A 7806-nucleotide genomic window follows, 5' to 3' on the forward strand; every position below is an offset into this window, starting at 1 on the left:
TTTTATGACGTTGTAAAAACCGAGCGTCACTAAATATTGTCATCTTTTATAGAAATTTGAAGAAACGAAGACACACATTTGTTTGTCAATGTTTTTGTAACACCCCGGCTTAAGCGGAAACGCCCGAGTGTGACGTACAGATTGCCCAAAACATGATACTATTAAGTGACAATATTATCATTAATTCATTCAAATCTCAAGTACACAAGTAGTTCAAATAAACAATTACAAAGGAAAGAAATAGAACGAACATCATCTTTGTTTATTATTTAAGTAACCTAAATTCTAGTGTCTTCATCCATGTCATCCTCTAATAATGGTACCTGTAACATATGTATAAAATAATGTCAACTAACTTAATAGTTGGTGAGTTCACACAGTTTGATATAAATACATAAAAACATACAATTCCATGAGACAAGTGTAACAATCGCGCAAGTAAGTTCCTTTTCAGTTGGGATTGTGCACCAACGTACTCAGATATGAGGCCCTTTTTCACTCATAACAACAAGGACTTGAGCGCAAAGGGGAGCGTATGATCATACTTATTGAGGAAACCATGAGCAAGTAAATTCGAGCAAGTAATCAAGTAAACACACAAGTCCATGTAATGAATTGTAGTTTGTAAATGAAATAGTAATTACTTGAGTTTATAAGATACATATGCTACCCCTAAAAATATAAAAGAGTAAAAAAAGGGGGTGTGAGAAACTCACCTTTGAACTTGAAGCTAACTTGGAAAGAAAAACCAAAAGCGCGTTAAATGAAATTGAACGATTGAATCTCGCGAGCTATAAGAAATACGAGAATTACTAACTAATTTATGGGATTATATAGTTGGTTTTAATGTTTATATATTTTATTATTAAAATATATGCTTTTATTAATTTAAGATATTTTAAATTTAACCTTAACGAAAATTCGACGACTTATTATTATATGTTTCTTTAACTACGAGATTAATACCAACTTTGAATGTTATAATGTTTACGAAATTTTGGTGTTAACGGTATATGTTATATTTAGAAGAAACAAATATGTTAATGTATTATAAAGTTTACGACGAGGATATATATATTTAATTTACGGATTTTTACCGAGCGTTGTCGGGTTTTGAGAGTTTGGTTTTTAAATGAAAAGGCTAAAAATAATTTATAACAATCTTTATTTGTCTTAAAAATATTTTACTTGATTTACAATTATTTATAAGAATATATATACATATATATATATATTACTAGAAAAAGGGTTATAAAAATATTAATAAAGACGTGCAGTGACCCAGGTTTGATGACCAAAACAACCAGCCTCAACCACTGGGACGGTTCAATAGTTTATTAAAATAATAGAAAAAGAAATATATATATATATATATATATATATATATATATATATATATAGTCATATTCATCTTCTCCCCAAAACCTTAGAATTTCAAATTGATTAATCTGTTCCATGTTTGATCAAAATAGTTTAGGGATTTTGTTTTGTGGCATAAAATGATTGAAAACCATATATTATTTACCTCGATTAGTGTCGGGAAGGTGGTGAACGGAGCTCGCCGGAGTTCGGTTCTTGGACGAAAAATTAAGGGATTATAAAGAGTATTCTTTGTGTGTATTGATGTTGTAGAAGGTTTAGACGAAGGATTTCGTCCTATTTATAGTGTCAATTGGAGCGTATATTAGTTAATGATTGTTATTGCGTTTTGAATAATATCCGGCGGTTACCCGGATTATAATCCGTCATTTATTATATGTTAATTAAGTTGATTAATGATTATAATTAGCGGAGAAACGTATTGATATAATTTTCTTGGTCAAAGAACGAGATTTACTGGATTAAATAGGGTCGCCGGAATGTTTCGAGTCGCCGGATTCCGGTCTCACCGGAAAAGCGTGATGAGGGGCTGGTGGGGTTGGGTGATTATTATTATTATTATTATTATTATTATTATTATTATTATTATTATTATTATTATTATTATATTTTAAATCATATTTACACTTTACCCCCTTATCTTTATAAATATATATAGATTAAATAAACACTTTATTTACACAATGAACCTTGAACTTTCAAATGTTATATATTCTTGATATAATTTTGTATCTTAGGATTTATTTGTATATTATACTCGCATAGTTTAGAGATTGATTATCTTATTAACTTTAAATCCCGGAGTTTCATTATGTGAACCGAGCGAATATAAAAATGAACAAATAATAACTATAAATCGTCGTAATTAATTTTCTATGATAAACGACAAATAAGAATACATTGAAATGACACAACGGGTCGGTTTAATGAAAACAAATACAAATACAAATATGAATAAAAATCGACAAATGTCATAGTTTTAGTGTCATAAAAGGTTTTTTTTTTAAACATGGGCTACAATTAGAGGGTGTGTCATTTTTAAGTGTAACCTTTTAATTTTGGTTAAAAAAAAAACTAAGTGCAAAACCCCTCTTTCATCTCATCGACCTCTCATTTCTATAACCTAATTCCATCATCGATCTCTCATGGAAAAAACCTAATTCCATCATCTCTCATCATCGATCTCCGATTATTACATCGCCTTTATTCGCCTCCGATCTGTTTCCGCCGTTGCGATTTTTGTTTCGGACCAGTATTGTTTATTCGCCTCCGATCGTTAGGTTTCAGGTTCGTATTTAGTGTAATTAGATTCGGTATTGCAGTTTGAGTTGATTCGTGTAGTTGTGTTTGATTTAGGTTATTTTGAAACTGTAGCATTTTGATTTGATTAAATGAGTTCGAATTAGGTTTTTGGAAACTGTTAGCATTTTGATTTGATTAAATGAGTTTGAGTTAGGTTTTCGGAACCTGTATCGTTTAGAGATCGTTTTGATTCGATTAAGAGTGTTCGTATTGTTTAGAGATCGTTAGTTTTCAGGTTAGCATTTAGTGTAATTCGATTTGATTTGATTAGTTGTGTTTGATTTAGGATATTCCAAACCTGTAGCATTTTGATTTGATTAAGTTTGTTCGAATTAAGTTTTGTTTAGAGATTGTTGTGTTTTCAGGTTAGCATTTTGTGTAATTTGATTCGATTCGATTAATTGTGTTCGAATTAGGTCAAAATATGGTGAATTAAAACGAAACGGGCCAAATACGGTGAATTAAAACGAAACGGGTTAAAATATGATGTATTTAAAAGAAACGGGTTAACATATGGTGTGTTAAACTGAAACGGGTCAAAAATGAAATTGGTCAAAATATAGTGAATTAAAACGAAATGGGTCAAAATATGATGTATTAAAATGAATCGGGTCAAAACATAGTGAATTAAGCGGTTTAGGTAGTGAATTAAAATTAAACCGGTCAAATTAGGAACTTAAAGTGAAACTGGTCAAACAGGTCAAAATATGGTGTATTAAAATGAAAGGCAGTGAATTAAAACTAAGCGGGTCAAAATAGGAACTTGAAGTGAAACTGGTCAAATGGGTCAAAATACAGTCAAACGGGTCAAAATATGGTGTATTAAGATGAAACAGGTCAAAACATAGTGAATTAAGCGGTTCAGGCAGTAAAGTCCTTTTAAGATGCTTCTTAATAAAGTCCTTTTAAGATTTCATTATATAATCATGAATTTAACAATTTATTACCTCAAAAAAGAAAATTGTAACGATTTTGCAAATTTCATACCCCTTTGGCAGGTTGTCTGGTGCACTTCTAGAAATATATAAACCAACAATTAATAATATTTGTTCAGATGAAGTTATAAGTATCTTGCATTGTTTTTATTTGAATTCGAATATATTTGTCAGATGAAGTTATAAGTTATAAGGAACTTGAAGTTCAAAAATATTGATCATTCAAGTCGAAGGATTGCAAATCGGTTGCTTAATCGAAAGGACAATGACATCATCTTGATTCCCTACAATCCCGGGTCTAATTATCAAAACCATCCAAATCGAAATCCAAGTTTTACTAGTTTTATTATTTGTTTGACTAAATTTGGTTTTTGTTTTTTTAGAAATCATTGGGTGCTGGTCGTACTACACATGAAAACAATTACTTGCTATTACCTTGATTCTCTAAGGCCAGGAACTTTTAATTTGCAGTTGCAGCAGATTATCAATGGGTAAGTTATACAAATTATGGAAACAGTATGCTTTAGTATTTGATATATTTCTTAACATTTTTGTAGTGCAAAGAACTTGTACGGTACACAAAGTGGATCGGGGGTAAAACTCAATTGGGTCAACGCTAGGTGAGCATTTTATTCCATATTGAAATAGTAGTTTTAACCCCATTATATGAATCTATGTCACGATGACTATTTGTAATGTATTTATGTAGTGCCCATGTCAGCCGGGAAGCACCGAATGTGGCTACTTTATGTTAAAGTTCATGAAAGAGATAGTTGATGAAGGAATTAAAATACTGGTCAATGACAATGTAAGTACATCAACTTTTTATATTTTCATTATTGTATCAGTTTAGTAAATTTATGAACCGATTATAAATGTGCTTTGACTTTTGTTGACCAAACCGAACCAAAAGTTTTAAACGATGGGCTTGTGAAAATGTAGAGTGGATGATGCAGGGCAACTGACTGATATTATATCTACTTATTCATGTCACCAATTATGATACAGTGATGGAACTTTAAGGAATTAATTAACTGTGAAATTCAAAGTTAGCAACCCAGTTTTAGAATTAAGAGGTTCTAAGGAATTACTGGATTATATATATTTATGTATGAGATGTAATGAAATATGATATTAGATGTTACAGTAGTGATAGAGCTGATGATGTTTGTGAATAATTAGTTGTTGATATTCATGATTTACTAATAATAATAATTGAATTATGATTTAATTAATGATCTGTTTTGCAGGGAGAAAGGTATATGTTGAAGATGATAGTTATGTTATTATTATTATTATTATTATTATTATTATTATTATTACTTGTTATTTGTTAATTTTTTGAATGGCTAGATGATACTTTAAGTAGGATATTAATCTGATTTAACTAATGATGAGTTAGTAGGGAGAAAGGTATTATGTTCAGAAGCAGTTTAGAAACAATAATAGGAAGTGAATCATATCTGTTGAATATGATACTTAATTATTTTATTATTATTATTATTATTATTTTTGTTATTTGTAAAATTTTTAGCTTACAACTAGTGCAAACAGACAAATTTACCCATATACCTTGGTGAACCAGTTAGTTATTTAGAATAAAATTGTTTGACTTCAATTTTTATTTTTTTTTTGTGGATTTGACTGCAAATTTGACTAACGGGTCAAAACTGTAGTTTAATGGTCAAAAAAGAAGCTTTGACTGTTAAAAGTCAAACGGATCTGATAAATAAATCTTCAAATCATTTGAACTTTAGGTTTAACTAATCTAAATTTTTTCTCAGGTTGGAGGAGGGAATAATGAATACACGGATGCTGATATTGATGGAATTCGTGAAGAATGGTCGACTTTTGTGGCATCCTTTATTTACCAGTGAATGTTCGTATCAGCACGAAGTGTATTAGACATATCTTTGGTCTTTCTTATCATAACAACAAACAAACACACACACACAATTGGCTTGGCAGTGACCTCATGAACTTTTTCAGCATGTTATTCTATTCCAAAGGTTTCTTGTTCACATAAATAAACCTCTCAATTTGTCGGGATGGTGAGTCTCCACTAAAGTACGAGAACATCTTAATTCTCATAATGTTGAACCAATATCACTCACAAAGGTTGTCTCGTAGTCGTAGATCTTTAGCAGTTGTGTAGTGTAACAAACTTTGATAGATGTCACTAAGTAATGTTGTGTTCAACATCCGTCTTCTTGATATCTTCATCTGTGAACTTGTAAGGCTCTTTGAAAATAACCTTAGCAACAGGATCCGAACAGGCCACCACGGGAGGCATGGTCAACTCTTGATTTCCACAGTGCAACATAATATATAAACATGAACTGTATCATCATATTTCCACATCTCTAATGAACTGAGCTGGACAAATGTCTAAGGTGTTCAAGACCAAGTTTTGAAAATCAAACGAGAACAAAGTGAATATAAGAATCAACTGATTGTTATATCTGGTTGATCACTCTTATACCGCTTGATGTATTGTGAATTCAATCTAATACCATACGTAACAAACTATTTAATTTGATTAACAATCGAAGTCTTAATTCAACTAATCAAGAACACTGTTTGATTAAAAGCAAGAATTCATGAATACAAGAGAAGTTTGAATCGCGACACAATTCAGCACTAACTCGTAAATTAGGTTTTATTGTTACGTCGGTCTATTCATGTTTCATAAGCTTATAGATAGCTAACTAATTTCTATGAGTTTGAAAAAAAACTTATAAATGATACAGAAGATTACATAGTTTTATAATTCAGATAAAGATTTTATCATCAAATATATTTTGATTATCCATCAATAGTAATAACTTTCTTAATAGTAGGAAGCCTTCACTAGTAATTACTATCGAGTATATACTATTAGTAATAAGTTCCCATGTCTTTAACTCATGAATTGGTGGTTTAGGAAAACCATTTATTGTTGACCGAAACTCGTGTAATTCTTGTAAACCTGCAAAAAGGAAAGTTGTGATGGGGATGCAACTTTCACATCAGTTCTTGTTAAGTTGGAAGTTTTTGAATGACAAAAGCGCACACACACACACACACACAAAAACCCCCCTACACAGTTCTCACCATCTTTGAGTTTCATGAAGACTAGTTAATAATCAAACCCCTATTATGACTTACTATTTATACAGAAAATTAATAAAAACTACCTAAAAATCATGGTGATTTTGTGTAACCACATAACAATGCAAAATACTAAACTCTTTATTCCATCAACCGTTCAGTAGGAACTCTTCTTTAGTGTCAACAACTTCACTTGTATAAAGTTGATCTTCATCGGCGTCAACATTGCTACCAGTACAGTAATGCAATATTGTGTTATCAACATTAACCACTTGTCAACTTCCACTAGCCATTCGTACGAACATGCAATTAACATTCCCTTGTTCATCAATAACAAAACACTTATATTAATTCAACAACCCATATGCATTTGTAGCATCGCCGGTAGTATACGCCAAATATTGCTAATTATGTGGTAACAAACATTTTTTTTTTTTTAAATGAGGATCTTGTGATAAGAAAGTAAAAAAGTTTGAGAAGGTGAAGATGGTTTTACAGGTGTAGTGAATATGGTTGTATAGTTTTTTAAAAATGGTTGGTGAAAAATTAAATTTGGGTAGGTAAATATATTTATTTCTGATGGCTAAAACATGTCGGCTAGGAGAAAAAAATTTGACGGCTAAGCGAAGCTGGCTAAATAAATAATTGAGTAGGTAAAAATATTTAATTTTGGGGGCTAAATTTACACCGGCTAAGAAGAAGGCTAAGTGAAGCCGGCTAAATATTTAATAGAGTTGGTAAGTTTGGTAAAATATTCAATTTTGGCGGCTAAAATTAGACGGCTAAATGAAAAAAAGAAGGCGGCTAAGTGAAGCCTTAGCCTACAAGCCGAGTTGGAGCCGGCTAAGAAGAAATATTTTGAGCCGGCTAACTAAATAGACACGTATCCCGAAGCCGGCTAAGAGTCAAAGATGCCGGCTAAATAACCATAGATGTAGGCTAAGTTTAGCCGCATCTGACACGTGTCGAATTTTTATTAGTTAAAGGTGGGACCCGTTTACTTTTCATAAAATTCCGTGCCCATAAAGTGGCGGCTAAGCTTAGCCGGCTTCGGTGACGTGTCAGTTGTTTATTGGTCAAAAAACCAATAATTAGATAG

Source organism: Bidens hawaiensis, unplaced genomic scaffold, assembly GCF_021521415.1.
Source record: "Bidens hawaiensis isolate Kalapana, Puna unplaced genomic scaffold, B.hawaiensis_p1.1 tig00013744_1, whole genome shotgun sequence".
NCBI lineage: Eukaryota > Viridiplantae > Streptophyta > Magnoliopsida > Asterales > Asteraceae > Bidens > Bidens hawaiensis.